The sequence below is a fragment of the Pteropus alecto genome, unplaced genomic scaffold (assembly GCF_000325575.1).
Source record: "Pteropus alecto unplaced genomic scaffold, ASM32557v1 scaffold71, whole genome shotgun sequence".
Taxonomy (NCBI): domain Eukaryota; kingdom Metazoa; phylum Chordata; class Mammalia; order Chiroptera; family Pteropodidae; genus Pteropus; species Pteropus alecto.
Window position 1 is genome coordinate 672,994 of NW_006433024.1, and position 21,656 is coordinate 694,649.

Here is a 21,656-nt window from a genome sequence, read left to right on the forward strand (position 1 = left end):
GGCCACAAGGTGGTTACTGCTTGAACCAGAATGAGAAGTTCTCCCTTTATCCCCCAAATATCTTTTTTTTTTTGTTCCATTTCAAATTTTTTCAATGGTATTACTTTCTCAGTCTCTTATTTACTGAGCACACATGTACACACACATAAGCTGGGGGAAAAAACGCCATTTCATCAGTTCATGTCTCTAATTTAAAACCTTCCTTATCAGTTTGATGTGTTTCAACCATTTGTGATTCAGGGTAGCTAGGCATTCTGGGACATGGTGGCTGAAGGCGAGTTGCAATTGGGAAGTGCTGGCAAAGACCCAGGGTGTCCGAGAGCTTTCCTGAGCTGAGAGTCAGGGATGAGTTAAGCATCAGACTGCATAAACAAGGGAGATGGGCAGGGTGGAAAGGCATCTCAAGGAGAAGGACGTGTGTGAAAAGGCCTTGGGACCCAGCAGAGTGAAATGTTTAAGAAACTGCCCATGCCTGAGACTAGAGCGTGGGCTGGGAGGTGGGTTGTGGGGGAGAGAAGCTACTGAGGCTCTCAGCCTCTGGGAGACATTTTCTTTCACTTTCCAGTTTTGCCAACCAAGTGGAACAGAAGTGTTTTCTTCACCTAGTGATGGTGGATGTTGAGTGAGGCTCGAGGTCTCAGAAAGCACTGGGGCTCCAGCAGTCCAAGGACGGGATGGGGGACCTTCGGGGACTTGATTCAGAAAGTCCAGGAGACTGTGAATAGAGGACAGGCGCCTCTCTAATGTCAGTGAAGGTGGTCGAAAATGGTTCTGAGTAACAATGGTGGAGAAGCCATTTATTTTCTTTGCTATTTCTCTTTGCTATAATGTGATTTAAATAGAGGTTTTTTTTGTTTTTTTGTTTTTTTTTTTAATATTCAAGCCTAATTTAAGAGTTCTGTTCTTAGAAAAAAATCTCAGTGGAGAGAAAAATAAACTCTTAACATTTGGTTCCCTCTGATGAACCCTAAATGTTAGACACCCACTGGCTTCCTCATGCCTCTGCACTCCATCTATGTGACCAGGAGCGGTGGTGTTGGCTGGAGGCTTATTAGAAATTCAGAATTCCAGACCCCTTCCCAGACCTACTGAATCAGAATCTGAATCTTAACAAGATCTTCCCATTATTCAAATACACATGGTAGGCATGTAAAAAAATTTAAAAAATGGCGATGCTAGAAGGCATAGCCAGCTTCCTAGGAGGGGAAACCTTGAAAACTCTAAGCCAGAAACTCCAGACTTTGGAACAGAAGGAAAAGGGGTCAGTTGAGGATGTTAGATGATGTGCAAATCTTTGTATGTTCCAGAACACTTCATGAAGCAGTCGATTATAAGTTGCATGTCGGGGTTTCTCAGGATAATGGGACGTGTGTGACTCTCCTTGCAAGCACATCGCTCATCTGACAGGCTTTGCAAGAGTCTGACTTTCTCCAGCTGTTCTCAGTCCCAGAAAAACCAGCTTTACATCCCCAGTCCTGAGTTTTGCTTCCTTGAGACTGAACCTTATCGGCGATGTTGAAAGTTTCCTGATTCTTTTTCTCATCCTAAAGATTTTAATCGCTAGTTATTAAAACACCCATGTAATATATATTCTATCTGAAAATCTATTTTTTATAAACTTGCTCTCACGTAATCTGCACAGAAAGATTGAGCTATATAGGTGAGTGGGGGTTTGGCAGCTGGAAGTCTGAGAGAGAGTGGGTGGTGCTGGTGGATTTGGACAATGGCTGCTTTCCTAGTGACTTATTATGAAAGAAATATTAGCAGTGTGGCACACTGGGAATAATAAAATCTGTGACATCTCATGATTCTGTCATTTGTATCACTCTAAAATTCACAATAGCCAGTTTACTGAAAACTTAATCTGTGCCACAGACTTTACATGTATTATCTGTAATACCTATGACAACCCTTTAAGGCGGGTGGCTTTATACCCATTAACCGATGAGGATGCCGACATTCAGAAAGCTTAAGTACCTTTTCTAAGGCCACAGCACTAGTATGAAGCTGGAATTTAAATCCAGGTCCTTTTAACTCCAGAGCTATGATCTCTCTACTCTGCCCTTAGTCGTTTGCTATGAACCAGACTCATTTTTGGCATGACATTCTGGTTTGCTGCCGTGGAACCCACTAGACTCCTTCCTCAATTGATGGAAAGCAAATCTCATAAACTTGTTCACCCGTGAACAAATAGAAGATGGCCTGCTGTCCGGTAGTGGAAAATCCACAAGCTAGTCAGTTTCGCCAACATTGGATTAATAGTTACTATGCACAAAGCAGAGTTCTAGGCCCTGGAGAGATAAAAGTTATTAAGGCAGAGGCTTTAGTCTTATGGAGCTGGGGAAATAAATACATGAACTCACCTGTGCATGGTAAGTTGTTTATTGGCAACATAATGTGCCTTTTGGAGGATGTCGTGACATATCAGACAGGGCACAAAATCTGGACGCAAAATGCCTGGATTTGAATCTTGTTCTCCTACCTACCAGATGTGTGAACTAAGCAGATCCTTTTTTCTCTCTGAGTCTCAGGTTCTTCATCTGGACCATGAAGATCAAGGATAGGCATCCCATAGAGCTGACGTAAGGGTTAAATGCCACAATGTATGCGAACAGGCCAGGGCAATGTCTGGCACACAATAGTTGCATTAAAGATTTTTATGGAACTCTGGTGCTTTATTGCTGTCAAAGCTTGCTCTTTCCGACCCGGCACACAGTAGTTGCATTAAAGATTTTTATGGAACTCTGAGGTCTATGGTGCTTTATTGCTGTCAAAGCTTGCTCTTTCCGAACATCTCATCTGTGTTTTTGTAGCACAGATTGGCCTAAGCCTCTTAAACTTCCCTGAAACCTTCCTGCCCACCCCACAGGCCTAAGCTCTGAGCAGTGAGGGACTGGCCATGATCCTACATCACCTCTTAACTGTGAGCTGGTCAGACCAGGAAAACTGAGGCCTAGGGTCAGAAGTAGAACTCCTATCATCTTTTCAATAGCCCAGGCTGCTCTGTGACCCTGGCTCCATGTGATATTTTTATCCATTGGTCAGAGTTTCGTAATTTGCACCATTTGTACACACATTCCAGGAAACAATTGTTTGTACAGGCTCATGAATTTGTGGGATGGTTTATATATAGAGCCCAATTAAATGATAACCTTGGGACCATTCCAGGGTCCTCCTTGTGGTCATCCCTTTCTTCTGGGCCCAGCTGCGTAGGTGCCAGTGGCCTGAGACTGTGATGATCCTACTTAGACCCTCTTGCCTCTTTCCCCAAACCCTTCTCCATGGCCTTTCATGACAGATGATCCTTGACCCGTAGTTTTCATTCTCTCAAGTCTCCCCAGGCAAGAGCTTATCATCGTCCCCTGCCTCAGCTTTCGGTCCTCAGTGGATAACTCCCAGATCTGCCCCAAATGACTAATCCTTGTTTCCTGTTTGGAAAATAATATTTGACATGAATTCCATCCTTCTACAAACATTCATTGAGCTCCTACTATGTGCTAGCCCTGGAGGTACAGGGTGAACAAGATAGGTAAAGGCCTGGACAGAAGCAATAAACAAGTAAAACAAAAAAATCAGTACATTTCAGTTGGCGGGGGTGGGGGGCGGGGGACGAAAAGTCAAATGGTCAGGGAGTGGAGAGATTGGGTTGATGGATTGTCTCATAACTGATAACTAATGAACAATACCTCTGCTTTGCCCACCAGGAGGAAAGTAAAGTAGGTTAGGGGGTTGGTAGGGAGGGCTGGGAAGTGGTGAGGAAGACCTCTCTAGGGACAGGACCTTTGAGCAGACTCTGTGTACTGAGAAGGAACTGGATCATTTAGGGAGGAGGAAGCCAAACATACAGGAGATCCTAAGGAGGGAGCAAGTGTGGTAAGTTTCAGGAATGGCCACTATTTATTGTGCCGTAACTATGTGCCGAATACCGTCCATAGTTCTTATATGCAACATCGTAATTGATCCTATGAGCAGAGTGATAGCGTTATCCCTTCCCATTACTCAAGACGGAGGAACTACTCTGGTTTCATTCCCCTTTTTAAGGATGAAGGAGCTGAGAGGTAGAGAGGATAAGTTATTTGTCCACAGGCATCCCAGACCAAGTAAGTGGTGGGTCTGGCGTTTCACCAGGTTTGTCGAACCCCAAGGCCTTTTTTCTCTAGTACTCACTGTACCACGCTGCCTCCTTTCAGCCCCGCGCTCTCGTTCTGATTACACCTCGCCTCTTGCCTTCACTACGACTCGCTTCCAAGGAGGCGCTCCTCCCATGCCTCACTCGTCAGAGTCCCCAGCCTCCTCTGCCTTGTCCCCCTGTCTTGGGCTCATTGTCCAATCAGTTTCTCAGTATTTCACCTCTATTCCTTCCCAGCTACCACTTCACCTGTCCCCAAAGTCCTCTGCCTGGTTTCTAACAGTTCTGTCCACACACAGAACAGTTGGCAGAAGAATTGTCCTCATATATGGCTTACTCACCATCCTCGAGTTAAAACTCGAGTGAGTTTTGATGCTCTGAATTTCAAAGGAGATTGGGTATTTTAAACCTTATGAAGGACATTAAAATGATCTCTTGAATTGGAGGGCATGGAAGTGGGAGTAAATGAGACATTCACTGTTAATATGTGTCCTGAAGAGAGTTCTGTGCCTTTAAGTAACAGAAACAGTGGGGGATGATTTTGAATTTGGGTGCTGCTAATGGCATCACAGTAAGAAAGTAATAGAGATTTTAACACCTGTCAGTGGAGTGTGGGCAGTGGGGAGGAGCAGGAACTGGCAAGGGAGGGGGATTTTAAACTGCGTGTTTGTAACAAACATTGGCTTTCAATCTTGACTAACTGTAACTTTTCTTTTATCTATTTCATGTGTCTTGAAAATGAAGGACCGATACTTAGCATGGTGCTGTGCACATAAAATTTTTGTTCCTGCCCCATGTCACTATCCCCATCTCCACCAGCTCAACCCACAGCAGGTTGACCAGGTCTCCTGGATACGTGTTTATTTTAAAGTTGCTCTTTTCGAGAAAACAATATTTAAATGAAGCTAAAAAGTAAGTTATGATTACAAATCATAGCAAAGGCGGGAATACATGAAACTCTTGACCAGAATGCCCAGGGAATAGAGAGTCTGGAATAGTGGTTTTTTATTTTTTTTGGTAACTGGGGATTAATCAGACTCTGTCTGTCTGAGCCTTTGTGTTGATGATGGAGAATCAGGCTGGGAAGATGGTGTAGAATACTGGTTATGGGCATAATCTTTGCCAGCTGATTCAAGTCCTGACTGTGCCAGTTGCTAGCTGTGTGAGACAAGTGACTTAATCTCTTCAAGCCTTGATTTTTTCATCTGTAAAATGGATATAAGATTTGTTCCAGGAATCTGTTGAGATATAACAAACCATCCCAACACAATGGTTTAAAGCAATGACATTTATTCTGCTCATGAAATTTATAATTCGAGCAGGGTTCGATGGGGGTGGTTTTCTTTGCTTAATGCATCAGTTGGGGTGGCTTGAAGTTAGACTCCTCTGAAGGTTCACACATTCCCTTATCTGGTTGTTGGTGCTGGTAGTCAGCCAGGGGTCTAGCTGGGCTACATGCGCCCCCTCTCTGTGACCCTGGCTTCCTTACCACATGGTGGCTGGACCCAAGGGAGAGCATCCTGACGGGAGGTATAGGGGACCAGATGGAAAATATATTGCCTTTAAAGACCATACCTCAGAATTCACTCCGCATCACTTCTGCTACTTTTTATTCATTAGAAGTGAGCCTGGAAGGCCGGCCTACATAAAGGGGACAGAAATTAGACTGCATCTTTTTATGGGAGGAGTGGAAAATAATTTTCAGCCGTGCTTAAAACCGCCACATGGTCCCTGCCTCATTAGGGCTGCAGTGGAGACTGAATGTGATTGGCAGTAAAGCCAGGCACCGTGCCTGGCACTATGTGTACTTCACACTTACCGAGTATGTCATATTTCCGGTTTGCAGTTGAGGAAACTGAGGCTCTGAGAGGTGAAATGGCTTGCTGAAATCCCTAGCGAGCGCCAGAGCAGGGATTTGAACTGTTGCTTGCAGGACTCTGCGTGACTTCTCTAGAGGCTAACAAATTAGCACTGACATCACTCAGCATCATTTGCATGTGGTGCTGTGGTAAAACAGGCTTTGCCGGTAGTGACAGGAAAAGCATTTGTGACTTGGATGACTCAACTCTGCAGCCCAAGGTCATTATTCCCCATTACCCAGAATGTCCATCCCTCTTTCCTTTTTGAAAAGGGACTTGGGGGTTGATAAGGTGGTGATTGTAATATTTCGCATTGCCCTGTGTACCTGCTGCAGGAGTGATGCGGTAAGACCATCAATTTTATCTTTCTCAGGTTGTCATCCAGAAGGCCTTGGATAAAGGTGCCAGACAGCCTTTGTGTCATATTCCTCCACTGTACTCAGTCCCCCTTGTACCTGGGGAGGTATCTAAAATCTGCTGACTTGTCCTGGAGGCTTCTGTTCTCCATTTCAGCCATTAACTAAACTGGGCTGATCTGCAGCTTGAAAACACTTCCATCCCACTCTGCTCGTTGTGCTGTTGATTTAGGGAGGAAGATGTGGATTCCTTTGTCTGTTTACAGGGCTTATAAAATATAGGCTATATCTATAGCCTGAAATTATATGAATGTCAATAAAATATAATTTCTTGGGAAAGAAAAAACCTGACAGAATATGTTTTAATTTTGCAGTGGGAATCATATCAGCTGTCAAATTAAAATTTATTTCTCTTCTTAAGTGAAAAACACCTTTTGCGGACAAGAACCTGAGGCTTTTTTAATTTGGTTTTTCTTCCTTTTTCTCTTCCCTATGTGCCTAGTTATTCTTCTTCCCCAGTAACTTTTTTTTTATTTTCAATTCAAAGTGTACTGAATTGAAAACATTTTTTTTTTGCCCCGTATTATCCTTTTGTTTTAAAAAAAAATTTATAACCTAAGGCAGGTGTTTTTTTTTTTTTTTTTTTTTTTTAGTTAAATCTCACGAAAGTGTGAAACTCATGTACATGTCTGTTGTATCAAGAACTTCTCTTTCCGTTCAGACTGTGAACACTGAGCATTTTTGGGGACAGCAATGTTGAAAATCTACATTACACAGGGCGGGGGGGCAAGTGAGGTGGGAAGTCAAGGGCATGCCCCAGGTCTCTTCTGGAAGCTACATGCCCACCTGCTTTGCAGGGTTCCCTTCCCCTTGACCATATCACAGCCAGGAAAGCAGTTGAGTCTTCTTAGCATTCTGGGTGCTTTTTGCAGTGGCACCTCATAATTTTACTGTTTGGAGATAACTTTGGGTCCTGGGAAAGAGGACATTTCCCACTTTCTTTCTATTTTTCTTTAAGGTATAGTTATTACTTTTATAATGGGAAAGAAAACCTTTGATTTAAAAACAAAACCACAACCTTCAAAGATGTTACTCTTTGGAGTGACTGTTGCCAGGGTTGTTGGACATTCATTCATTCATTCCTTTATGAGGTACCTACCTGTTTCAGGATCTATGCTGAACTCTGAGGATATAATGATAAACAAGTAGCCATGGCTCCTGTCCTCATGTTGTTTAGAGTCTGTGGGAGTGAGACAGCAAGCATAGGAGCTCACAGAAATGGAACATCCAGACAGGGATGTGGTGCCTTTGGAGGGTAGGAATGGAGATTCAATCCAGAGGAAGGTGACATTAGGCTTCCTTGAGCTGAAATCTGTAGGTTGGGTAAGAGTTAATGAGTGAAAGATGAGGGAAGAGTGTGCCAGGCAGAGGGAACAGCATGAGCAAAAGCCCAGCACCGAGAGGAAGTAGAGGCACGAGCCTGAAAAAGGTTCAGTGTGTCTGGGAAAGAGCCTTCTAGCTCAGAAGTAGGAGTTGTGGTAGGGAAGCTCTGCCTGGGGCTGCAGACCATATGCGTGAAGGTCTTACTCATCTGGGAGCAGAAGCGAAGGGCTTGACACAACCAGCAGTAAGTGTGGATGAGCAGTACGTAACCCCGGAAAGGCAAAAATGCAGGAAGCTGCTAAGCCCCGCTTGTCAGAGGCAGGCCTTTTCATCTGTGAAATGGGAAACTAAGTCAGTTTCAATTACCTTCAGGGTGTGGGGAGCTTCCCTGTCTTTGGGTTCACCCAGTGTCTTGAAATCTTCTCGTGCTGTGCTTTGGGATCAGCAAGGAAGAGCAAAGCTGTGTTCCCATGCACACACTTGTGAGTGTGTGCCCGTGTGTGTGTCGATGTGCACATGAGTGTGTGTCTGTAGCTGAGTGGGCGCATTCCTGATCGTTGGTTCACAATTTCTGGGAGGAAGAGGAAATCCCCAGATAGGCCCACCTCTGCTACCTTGGACAGCGCCCTCCCTGCTGTGAGGCTTTGTTCAGTGTGCTTTCATCCAGTGAGGGCGTCCTCGTCCTAGGTGCCAGGCACCTGGGAAGGAGTGAGGATTCTTGCTCCTGACAAAACTGTGACAGGCGGAATCCAGTCTGCAGGGATGGCTGCCTCTAGCTCCCATCTGCCCACATCTGGCTCAGGAGGCATCATCTTTGCAAGAGTGTGAAGGAGCCTGTGGCTCACTGGGTAGGTGGCTGAGTCCTCAGAGAAGTCTCTCTGACAGACCACCCTGTGCTCAGGGCAGGAGAGAGCCCTCAGGGAGGAGGGGCTGAGCCCGCTGCCAGTTTCTGGATGTCATGTGGAGGCAAACACAGCACACTGATTGCTCTGGTTTTCATTTCAGCCTCTGTCCTTGACGCTGCACCTCTTCCAGCCTCTTCTTTTTGTCCCTTTTTCTGTTTCTGCCTGCTTCTGCCCCTTTAGCCGTGAGTGCTCCTGTGACAGAACTGAGTCTCGTTTCCAGCTCCAGCAGACAGATCCCAGCCTTGATGTTCCCCACAAAGTTGTAAATTGGGAGAGTTTTGAGTTGGCCTCAGGCAGGAATTGAGAGTGTCCTCATCAGCACAATGGGTAAAAATACCCACCTCCTGGAGTTTTGTGAGGATTAGCTGGGATAATGCATGTAAAGTGCCCATAGCCATGCCTGACATGTCCCTAATACATCCCTAATAAGCGATAATGGTTATTATGAATAGTCTATCTTGGCATCTTAGAGGGTGAAGGAGGGAGAAGGTTCCTTCCAATTCGTAGAAAAACTGATGTCTTCCTAGCACATATTACTACCAGTAGCTAACACTCAAGCTCATTATATGTGCTGGGCGCTGGACAGAGCGGCTGCTGTTGTGACCTAAGGTCACGTGGCAGGGAAACGTGGAGGCAGTATTCAGACGCAAGCAGTGGCCCAACAGTGGGGTATGTGGCTTATGTGAGACCAGGACTCAGCCCCAGTGACACCTGTATTAGGTTGGTGTGTAACGTACTACTACTGACGTGCAATCTGTAAGGCTGTTGACTATCGCATTTTCTGTGAAGAGATACCATGTTATTCAGAATGCTCTATTGCTGCCATTCTGTTCATGTCCAGGCCTTACCCGTGGCCACACTCTGAGATCCCTGAAGTCTGTAGGGTCTCCAGAAGGGAGCTCGGGCTTCTTCCTTGCTGGGCACCTCACCTGGTAGTGGTGAGGGTTTTCCAGTTTTTGGACTTTGCTCTCTGCCAGCACATCCCTTCTCAGATTTCCATTAATGAGGAAAATTTGGTTAGTATCAGGTTAAGGGGTGGCCCATGGGCCCGCATTTCGGTTTTGAAGCGGGATCCAAACTCCTACATGGCAGTGAATGCTGCGTAATGCAAAACTTACTGAAACTCCAGTGGAGCTCTCCATTTAAGCTGACTCTTCACTTTCCAACAGAACTCAAAGCATCCAAGCAAATCATCCTTTATTAGTGGATGGACTGCTATATTTGGACTTAGGGACACTGGAATCTCTTAGAGTGGGGCATACGTGTCTTCGTTGGAGGCTGCTTTCTCCTTTCATGAGGAGCATGGAGGAATGAGGAAGCTGTAACTGTGTTCCTCCGCTGCAGTCCTTTATGGCTTGTGCCCCTGGTGAAGTTTGTGAGGGGCAGGTGATCCTGACTACATCCTTCAGATACTGCCGATAGAGCCAGTGATGGTTGGCATGGCGAGGAGAGGACTCAAAAGGTTAAAGCTCTATTCTTAGATACTTGAAGGCCCCCATAAAAAGAGGAAGCAGGTGTGTTTTTAGTTGTCAAAAGGGCTGAAATAGGGATATGGGTGGACAGGTCTCTGTTCAATTAAAGGAGGACCTCTGACCACCAGAGCTGTGGGAAAGGGGACAGGATACTTCTGAGGTAATGATCTCTCTCAGTCCTGGCGGAACACAAGTCAAGACTGAGTGATCACTAGGCAGGGCTCCTGTAGAGAGGATTGAGTTCTCTGAGAGGGGTGTGTGTGTGTGTGTGTGTGTGTGTGTGTATTGGGGGTACTGCCTTTTAATCTGCTTTTTGAAAGGGGGCTGTAAACTCCTGACCTCTCACATGTGGAATGGAATACCTCTGGTGTGCATGTTTGTGGGAGGGTAGGGAGTGCATCATCTCCACAATTTATTGTTATTTTTGCGTGTGTATTTAATTTGGATTTGTTGCAATAAGCAAGCATCAATTTTGTAATAAAAAAATAGATGAAAATTGCACCTTGAGTCAAAATTGCCTCTGAGTTATACGTCACTGAAGAAAGATCAGGAGACCTGAGGTTTAGCCGCAGCCTAGCTGTTCCCTCTTCATATGACTGGCAAGGTATATTTGCAATTCGTGCCTCGGTTTTCCCATGTGTAAAATGAGAGACTGGATTATATATGTTAGGCATGGTCCCATGCAGCTCTGATACTCAGGCTGGGCTGCAGTGGGGGTAGGGGAGAGAAGGAAGGAGATCCTATGTAATGGGGGTAGGGCTAGTGGCAGCAAAGGGCTACAATTTGGGGCTGCATCTACTTTGTCAGTGTTGCTCTATTCCTGACTCTCCTTGTTATCCTATGTCTGGGAGATGTGTAGGAAGTGCTGATTGCATCATTGGTATCCCAGAAGCTCCTTGATGCTTAGAAGGCTGACTTTTGGAGAAGCAAGCCTGGGAGATGGCACTGCTAACTTCTTCTATCAGCTGTCTTCGTCCTTCTTTTTTTAAATTTGTTTTTTAAATTTATGTTTATTCTTATTTTATTTTATTTTTCAGGCGAGGCAACCCTTGGTTGACCTCACAGATTGCAAGGATCTTGTCAGTTTACAATCCCTTATTTTTTAATTTTTTATGCCTACAGCCCTTGGTCTTTCTAGATTGTCTCCCATCCAAGTACTAACCAGGCCCGATCCTGCTTAGCTTCTGAGATCAGACGAATCGGGTTTGTTCAGGGTGGCATGGTTGTAGACAGTCCTTGTTCCTTTAAACACAGCTGGCTTTCTGGTGCACCACACTTCTGCCACTGTGGTGAACCTGTTATGCTGGCTTTATGCTCTGGCTTGCCACCCCTCTGAGCCCCCTCTGTGCTCCACTCAACCCTTTGCTTTCCTACCCCTGAACTTCCAACCTCTACCTCCATTCTCTGACCTTCTGGGGGTCCTTCCATTGCTTACTGAAACCTACTTTTGCCTTTGACTTTCAATCTGCCCAGCCCCTTCATTCTGGCTAGCTCCACAGTTTGCTATACAGCCAGTCTCAGCCCCCTCTGATACCCCTGCCCCTACCAGGGGAGAAAGATTTGGACCCTCTTCTTCATCCACAGACATGCTCACAGTGGTGGGTGAGCAGAGCTTTTGGACACAGTCTCAGTCCCTGGCAAACACCTTTTCTCAACCCTGGGTCACTATTACTTATGTCACAGCTGGATGCTGGCTTCAGAGCACATTGATTTCTCCCAGGGCTTTAACAGCTCTGAGCTTCAGTTTGCCTATTGGCTCTTTTGTAATGTATCAGCCTCATAAAATGGCCACTTTCAGTTAAAAGATCTTATTACCACAAAAAGAGATGTTGAATCACACTTTCAAGGTCGCTGGTGAAATATGATCTTTGAGACTCATTGGCCCTAGTCCAGGGCATGGGGAAGTGGATATTAAGAAGATAAATTAGAAGTCAAAACACAGTTCTGTTTTCCCCTGTGTCTTAGGCTGAGTGTCTGTGATGAATTTTGCAAGAAAAAAAATCAGAACTCCCTCTCCCCGTGCCACACTTCCTGCTACCTTCAGAAGTCAGATTCCAACCTGGAGAGACAGTCAGCGGCACTTTATTTCAGCCCTAACATCACCAGAATGATAATTTCTGTGGGTAGTAATGCAGGTGGTGGTGTCCTCTCCTACAAGTCTCTGAGGTTGGATTTACCTCTCAGCCTAGATATTTTTCAGTTCCATGCAGTTCAGCAAATCCTTGATGATGGACTTGCTCTGTGCCAGACACAGTGTGCATGGATGGGGACATGGAAGAATGTAATAAGTCTCCTGCCCTCAGAGCCTGCTAGCCTCAGAGCCTGCTTGGAGCAGGATAGACAGATATGGTCAGTATATAGCTGGGATAAGACTCTGTGTGCTAAACACTGTGCGCATTTTTTTATCCATCCATTGCTGTAGGTGCTATGATTAACTCCATAGGTTGGAGCAGGATAGACAGACATGGTCAGTATACAGCTGGGATAAGACTCTGTGTGCTAAACACTCTGTGTGCATTTTTTTAATCCATCCATTGCTGTAGGTGCTATGATTAACTCCACTGATGATGAGGAATCTGAGGCTTAGAGAGGTTAAAATGCCCAGAGCCAGTGGTGAAACTGAGCCTGGAACCAGGTCTACGTGACTCCAAAGTTGGCTAGCCCTTTACCTGTATATAGATAGCACTACCCCTCCCAGCGCCTAGAGCCGCCCCAGGCCCAGTGCCCAGGATATAGAGAAACATTTTTAGTTTGTGTAGCCAAGCCCCTTGAATGCCATTTCCACTTTAATAGAATATCCCGTGAATGGTTCTCGGTAGCAGGTTAATGCTCTTGAAGGACAGATTCCTGCATCTAGATGTGGGAGATCAGTCTGCTTTCAGGCGGCATTCTGTGGTAGGGACATGAAGGTGCCATGCCTCTTGTCCAAAGGGTGTGTTCAGAGAAAATTGGAATGGATGCTGAGGTGAGTCCAGTGGCCATTGTGAATTCATGTAAAGTCAGCCTTCAGAAAGATGGGGAGGCATCCCAAAGAGCCACTTTTTTTCATTTCCCTACTCCAGCCTCACTTTTTTTCTTTTCTTCCCACTCATCCTTGCAGAAAACATGGGTACCAGCCCCTATGTGGAGATGGTGCCCCAAGGCTGACTTGCTTTTTGTTGGACTGGTATGGTCAGGCTTTCCCTTAGGGGGAATGGCAGAGCGATGAGGAGAAGAGGTTATTTCCTCCCTCATTTGCCACCGACTAAATCTTTAGGCCTCTAGGGCTGTTTTTCACGGGGCACAAGTGCCCCAAAGACCTGCCATTGAAGCATTTCACCTTACAAAGATAACTCCATGGATGAGAGCTCTGTAGTAAAACTGGATACTCCTCAGGGCAAATACCCAACTATTAAAGGACAACCTCCAGGTAAGATGCCAGATCCTTCTCACTCATCGCTGGTGGAAAGCACAGGATGGACGGGGGCCTGTTGGGCATTTTTGAAGTTCCTAGCACTACTTTGGACTGGGAGGTTAGTTCCCTGGGCCTCTGAGCATCTTCCCTCCCACGATTCATTCATGCATTCATTCATTTATATTGCATACCAAGAATAAAAATACAGCGATGGGTGCCGATGGCGCGTTACACAGATATGGTTGCATTTCGGCAGTGTCCTAAGGTGAGGGAGTGAAGCATAAGAAAACAGCAAATGCAAAGGCCTTACAATGAGAACATGTTCAGCGTTTTTGAGTACGAACAGGAAGCTGGTGTGGCTGGAGTTAGCTAAGAGCCAGGGGAGAGGGGTGGGTGCTTCGGGTCTTACAGGCAACCACGGTGACTTCTTTGGCTTTCACAGTGAGGGAAATGAAACCCCAGTGGAGGGGTTTGAGCAGAGGAAAGATGACATCCAGCTTATATCTTAAAGGATTTGCTTGGGCTGCTGTTGGACAATGAATGGCTGGCAGGGGTATGAAGGCAGAAGGAAGAGAGCACTTAGAAGGCAATGCAGTGATCCCTCGAGTGAAGAGAGCAACTTAACCTGTGTCTGTATCCATGGGGGTGGAGAGAAGTGGGTTGATTCTGGATATATTTTGAGTATACAACAAACAATATTTGCTGACTGATTAGTTCTGGATTATGAAATAAAGCGAGGTGTTAAGGAAGTCTTAAAGTTTTTGGCCTGAGCCAGTGGAAAAATTGGAATTGCTATTTAAAGAATCCTGGAAGGCAGTAGAAGCAAGTGTGGGGAGAAGAACATGTGAAGATTGGGTTTTTGGATTCTACGGGTGAGATGCTTGTTTGACCCCCCACATGGAGGCACTGAGTAAGTGGCTGAGTATGAGTGTGAGGTTCAGAAAAGTCCAGTCCTGATACAAACATTTGGAAATTGTCAGAGGATAAATGGTACTTAAAACCATGACACTGGGAGTAAGTGTAGATGGGAAAGAGATCTGAGGTCTGATGTCTGGGGCACTCACTCCAACATTAAGATGTCAGGACAATGAAAAACATTGGTGAAGGATAAGGGAGGAACAGCTAATGAGACAGGAAGAGAAACAAGAGTGTGATTAACATTAGAAAAATATGGTTTCTTGGCCTTCTCTGCTTTTTCCATCCCTTTCAGGTCTCTTGCTTTGAGCTTTGCCTGCAAAGGTGGCAAAGCTCTAGGACCCACCTTCAGATTATGTTACATCAGATTCAGAGATTCAGAGTCCTGGTTCCATCGAACGTCCTGAGTGGGTTTTGGGGGACCTGTTGGTATTTTGGCGAGGAGAAATCAGGACATTTCAGGTGGCAAGCAGCCTTAGACCAGTCTGCTTGTGAATGGAAGGAAAGGCTGAGATTTAAAAAATTTTGAATTGCAAAGCAAGAACATGTGAACATTTTTCAGTTTTAAATCTGAATTGGAGGTCTGATCTTGGCATAGAGAGACAAACCTTGTGACATTTTTGGGGAGTAATTATGGAACCACTTCTTCAGCAACTGTTGGCTACTATAAACTAAACTGTGATAGCTTCCATAGAAAATACCAGAAGGAAGAAACCATTATTTTGCTTTAGATCAGGATGCAGCCTGGTATTTTGGAAAGAAAAAGAGACCTGATCTCCATCCAAATTCCAGATCTGCCCCTGGTTAGTTGTCCGTCTGACTGTAGGCCAGATGCTTTAGAATTCTGGGTGTCTGTTTTTCATCTGTAAAATGAGTATAATTTCTCCCTACTGGCAGAGACATTGTAAGGATTTATTGTGCACACACTACCTTGTTCATTGTAGGGCTTAGTTAGGGTTGGTTGGTTTTATTTGCTTTCCTCTAGTGGGGAAGAGCTAGGACTCAGAAAGGTTAAGCAGTATATATTATGGCCATATGCATGTGTCCCCAAGTCTGAGAATAGTTCTCTCCCACGAGGAACTCCTTAATCCATTTGGAGACACAGGCTTATATGAGAGCATATTTAAGAGTCCTGTAGTATGAGGGGAGAGGGAAGGCTTCTAAGATGATCTATGATCTTGGATGAACCGGGAAGGATGGATAGAGTGTGGATGGGTGGCTTTGAGAGAGGTAGCATCTCTATGTTTAGTTCTGACTTATCCAGAGGAGAGAGTTGAGTGAAAATCCAGTTAACTTTGAACTCATTCATTCATTCAACATGAAATCATCAGCAACTGTGCTAGAGAAAGTGCAGAAGTTCTTCTCTTCAGGTGCTCCCTGTCCTGTGGGGTATTTGAGATGTCACAGACATTTACAAAATGGAGTTGTAGGTTCTCCAATGGGATGGGCAAAAGGGCTATGGGAGCACTGGAGAGAGACCTCCTATAGTGGAAACAAACCTTAGAAGCCAGTTTCATTCAGTAAGAGCTCTGAGAATCTGATAGACCATGGGTCCATAAGGAGTCACAAGGAAGAGGGGAATGAGTTATTTTCATCATTGGAGTGATGATTTCCTTGTCACATTCCAGATGTAACCTCTGGTGAAGAGTTTTGTTAGCTTCGATGACATAGCTGTATGTCATCCAGGGTAGTGCAGGGGAAACAACAACAGGATTTGAAACCAGGTGGACTGGGTTCAAATCTCAGCATCAACCCTGGCTAACTATGTGACTGCTGGTAAGTCAGTAGCCTTCCTAAGTCCCTTCTCCAAATGTAGAATGGAGATAATGATCCCTGACTCACAGGTCATTGGAGGATGAGGCTGTCACTCGCTTATATAGTGCCTTTGTGAGATTTAGAACTAGAAAAAGGTACCCCTTCCTCAGGACACTTAACTGTCATCTTCCAGTCTAGGATGTGAATGGTGCCCCCTAGGGTTATATGGGATACATATCCATTGAATGATAGCTGCTAATATTATAATCATTATTATCACCTTGATGGAAAATAGCTCTAATCTAACCTGTTGATGGGTGAGTTAGATCAGCCTGATGCCTGATTAATCAGATTTCATCACACAAGAGCAGTTCTCTTCTGACTAGCTGATATAAAATCGTGACAATAGGCAGGGGTGTGCCAGAAGCCACGTCTTGTTTTTTGAGCTTCTTTAGCACTCAGTGTCAAAAGCTGAAGGTCATCAAAACATTGGCCATTTCTAATTGTTGTGCTGCCCAAATATCTTCTACCACAGAGCAGACTGTCTCCAGCCGTTGGAGATTAAAATAGAGCCTAATGGATTTAGGAAGCAATCAATGCTTCAAAAGACATTTGTGGGTTGTAGCCCATAAAATATTAATTCTCTGTGTTTGTCTTTAAGAATATATTTTATATGTTAATGCATTATTAAAAGATGCTTATAATGTTAAGTGACTTAAGACCTGAGCATTGAATGGTGAATTTATTTTTATTTGGGATATAAATATAAAATATAAAGATAAAACCAAATTCTACTGACCATGCTGGCCTCCACGAGTTGACAGCCATGGAATCAGACTGTCCCCTTGTACAATGAAGTTGTTTTATTCACGTTTCGATGGGCAAATAAATAACTTATGTATGGCATTTCCCACCTAATAAAATGTATCACTGTCAGATTTACTGGGCACATTTATGAAATCACAACTGTGCAGCTCAACCATACTTGGCCTTAATGACGTTAGGGCCAGGGAGAGTTGTGTCTGAATCTTCAGTGTACAGAGCGATGCAGTCGAAGGAGGAGTGATCACAAATCAAAGGAAGCAAGGACAATCCAGGAGATGCAGGGAAAACTGTGTAAGACTGACTCAGAATTTACCTTTTAGACAGAATGTATTGTAGAAATTTGGGTTCTTCTGAGAATAGTCTATACAAAGGTATGCAGGATGTGTTCTTGGTGTATTTCATGGAACACTGCATGCTGGAGGGAATGATTTGCTGTACTTTTTAGGGGGCTGCAGGCCACTCTGGAAATTTAAACTATGGTGCCACACTTAAAAAAAGATGGTCATATTCACATGCACACAAAATTCTTCATGTGATTGCCAAGAGTCCTTCATCTTCTGCGTAAGACTGTTGGGCCTTGATCTAGTCCAGCAGTCTTGTTTTTCACTCCTGAATGCTGAAGCCCAAAGAGGCAGTGGCCCGCTCAGGGTTGCACAGCTCCTGATACCTCTTTCCAATACCACCTGTCTGGAGAGCAGAACAAGTGTTAACTTGGCATGAAGGAGTTCAAGACTGCCTTGGTTCAGATCCTAGGCTTGCCATCTATTAAGGTTTGACTTATTTATCTTTCTGTGCCTAAAATTTCCTTATGTGTAAAATGAAGATAACAATAGTGCCCACTACACAGACTCGTTACGAATAATAAATGGACTGATTTACTCGGAGCTTGGTGCTTGAAATGTAGTAAGCACTTTATAAGCATTGGTTTCTATCTTTGTGTGTCTAGATCCAGGTCCTCAGCAATATGCTTTCATAGCTTTCTGTGTATTTCCTCCTCAGTTTGCTTCCTCCCCTTCAGTAGATCTATGATATTTATGTAACATCGAAATTACCTTGATCGTTTGCTTATTTATTTTTGGTCTATTTGAATATAAATAGATACTGCTTCATCTTCAACATCTAGAACGGCTCCTGGTACATATTTAGCCACCAACAGACATTTAATGAATGAATGAATGAATGAATGAATGAATGAACAAATAGTCCTGATTGCTTGTCTGTATACTCATGTGATTAAGTATTATCTGTCTCCCTCCTAGACAGAAGCTCCACAAGAGCATCACTTACTGCAGTTATTTTCATCTTTTAGCACTGTGCCTGGCACATTATAGGTTCTCAATAAGTATATGTTAACTGAATGTATGAATGCTTATATGGAGACAGGATAGAGTAAGAATAACAGGAAGGATAGAGAGAAGAGACAAAAGGAGAGAAAAAGAATATTATTTAAGGTCCAACATTTATGCTGTTCCCCCATTTTATTAATTACTCATTAAGGCAATATGGGATGGTGGTTAAGAGCTCAGACTCCAGAGCTGGCTTCAGGCACTTGCAATATGTGAGTTTGGGGTAACTTATCTAATCTCTGTATGCCGCTGTTTACCTATCTGAAATATGGGGTCATATTAGCACCTACCTTATAGGGTTTCTAAAAGGATGATGAGTTAATCCCCGCAAAGTGCTTAGAACAGTGCCAGGCAATTAGTAAATGCTCAATAGATGCCAGCTATTATTTTCATTTATTTGCTACTTCAGCAAACATTTATGGAATACTTACTCTCTGCCAGGCCCTCTCTTGGTGCTTAAGATACATATAAAAAACAATACCCCCCTCCCATGGGGAGCTTAGCATCTCCCAGGGGAGATAGAGAAGCACATCAACAATTATACTCTGGTGCAATAGAAAGAGCTGGCATGGGACATAGAGCTGGCACCCTCACCAGACCTGGGTCCATGGCTCAGGGACATGGAAGTTCCTGGAGAAAGGGGAATTAAAGAACAGCTGGGGCTAGCCTAGCAAGAGAAACGGGAGGAAGGGTATTCCATGTAAAAAGAACATGTTCAAAGATAGGGAAGCATGCAGCAGCTTGCCGTGTTTGGGGAACAGCAACCAGAACCCATGCCATTCATCCATTTAATTCATTCTATAAATACTCATTGAGCACCAACAATGTATTCAGTAGGCACTTTTCTGTGCACGGAGGGTACTGCAGAGAACAAAATGGACAAAGTCCCTGGAGGCATGAAGCTTCTATTTCAACGTGGGAAGACAAACAATAAACAGATGGGGATCTCGTGTGTCGGGTGGCATAAACACTGTGGGGGAAAAAAGTGCAGCAAAGTAAGGAATATACTGTGTGCAGTTAGGAGAAGGGTGTTATTTTAGATGGGGTAGTCAGGGAAGGCCTCTCTAAGTGACATGTATAGAGCCTAAAGGAATGGAAGGAGGGAGCCATGTGTCTTTAATGGAACACTGGTCTAGGGAGAGAAGCAGTCATGTGCAAAAGCCCTGAGGTAGGAGTAGGCTGGACCTGTTTGAGAAAGAGCAATTAGCCAGTTTGAGGGAAGAGTGGGAAGAGATAGTAGACAAAGGGGTAGCCGTATGATCTTTGGCCTTGCGAAAACAAGGTGAAGACCTTGAGCATAGAGTGGGAAGGAAGACTGAAAGTTTGGCGGCCCATTTCTCAAGGCCATGTGTAGCTCTGCCAGGTGATTGGGCTCCTTTCATTGGGAGCCAGAGGGACCCTGAAAAAGATCTTCATCATGAGCAATATGGCCACATTGTGTTTGACAGTGATAACTCTAGGTTGAGAGTTTATTGGAAGGGCTGGGAGTCAAGTGAGGAGCTCGAGGGAGTCACCTAGGTGAGAGAGGAAGGAGGCCTGAATTTGGCAGGGAAATCAGAGCTGATTGCACCCACATCTGTCTTCTTCACTACAGGCAAATTCCCCTCCTTCTGTGGGCCCCACTTTGAATAAGCATAGCCTCCTGAATTGAATTGGTGCTAGAAAAGACCAACATTCAGTAGCCTCGAGGCCCATGAGACCCAAAGTGAGCAAGCAACTTGTCACTCTCTGTGGATGCTGCATAGATATAATTTCTATAGCTCTAAGCCTAGGTTCAGAACAGTGAGACATTTTTATATTGCATACTACTGCATTGTAAATCAGATTACCTTTTAAAAATTAATGGCGTCTGTAATTTAAAAAAAATTTAAATGTATCTTTGTCTCTGCTCTTGGAAAACACTAACTCTTAATTTTAATGCAAAATTGAGTGATCACAACCCAAGAGCTCAGCAATTTTTGTGCTTTAAACATTTACTCCACGATTTACTTCTGATGAATTCGTGATTAAATTTTAAACCCACACTCCTATTCAGCAGGGAATCACAGAACAGAGGGGAAATGCCTCCCCACCTCCCTTTATAAAGTTTTAATTTGGAAGGGCTATCTGTCTGGTGTTCAAAACCCCATTGCTAGGTGTCTGTCTTCTCTCCTCCCTCTGCACTATCTACCAGGAGTTCCAGTTACACAAGCCGGGGACAGGGAGTGTGGACCAAGGACAGAGGCAAAAGGCGGCTGACTTGTCTCTCCTAGATATTTTGTCCCTTATCCCTAGGAGATGGGAGTTGGTATTAACTGTCCTAAAAGAGCCTAAAATCCTGATGCCTCTGAATGTTCCTGAATAAGAAATACTTCTTGACATGTATGCTGAAGGCTGCTGGTTTTAGACAACCAGGTTCCCCCCAACAAATAGGGAAGCAGATGTTTGGGAGGTGCCTGCCAGGATATTGATAGTTTTTCACTCAAATTCTGACATTAGACTGACTCCCTCCCCTTCTCCTTTCCCACCTGGGTCCCCGTACCCCACTCCGTGATAAATGAGTCCTTCCTTTCTGTAGTGAAGGAGTTCTTTCTGTAGTTAGGACTGTATTTACTTACATGTAGAGGAATAATGTGAAGGCTATCGAAAGGTTTGTTTTTCCTGAAAACTCCTTTCTCTGCCCACCACCAGCAAAGTACTTCTGACCCCACTGCATACCCACAGGTGCTTGAAAACACCACCCTATTGATAGGCAGCTTGACACAATGGAATAAGCCATGCCTGAGAGGCAGACAGGCCTCAGTTGGGAGCTTTACTTCACCGCTTCCTAGCTGTGGCATCGGATGAGTGATGACATCTTTCCAGGCTCCTGTCCCCTCATTTTCTCTATTTTTATTAGGCCTTTGGGTAAAGGCACTGAGTCTCTAAAAAGAGCCCTGTACAAATGCAAAAGGGCTATTGAGGAGGGATGTTATATGATATTGTTATCACCCATAGTTACCCTGGTACGGATTGCTTATTAGGTAGAAAACACAGGGCCACTGGGACAGAGTAGGAGAAGCCTGGCATTGGGGGTAGGGTGGGATATGCAACTGATGTTGTCTACAAAGAAACAAATACCAGGAAAGAGCTACTAGGTGCCTGGTGGAAGCTGGCACTACCTGGCAGTCTGCTTGGGGCTTGAGGGAGCACAGGAGCTCATCAGATCTGAATCCAAACATGGCCACCTACGAGCTAGGAGAGTTTGGACAGGTGACTCAATTTTTCTGATCCTTAGTTTCCTCATCTGCTAAATGAAAGGCTTATTATATAGAGTATGGAAGAATTAAATGGTATAA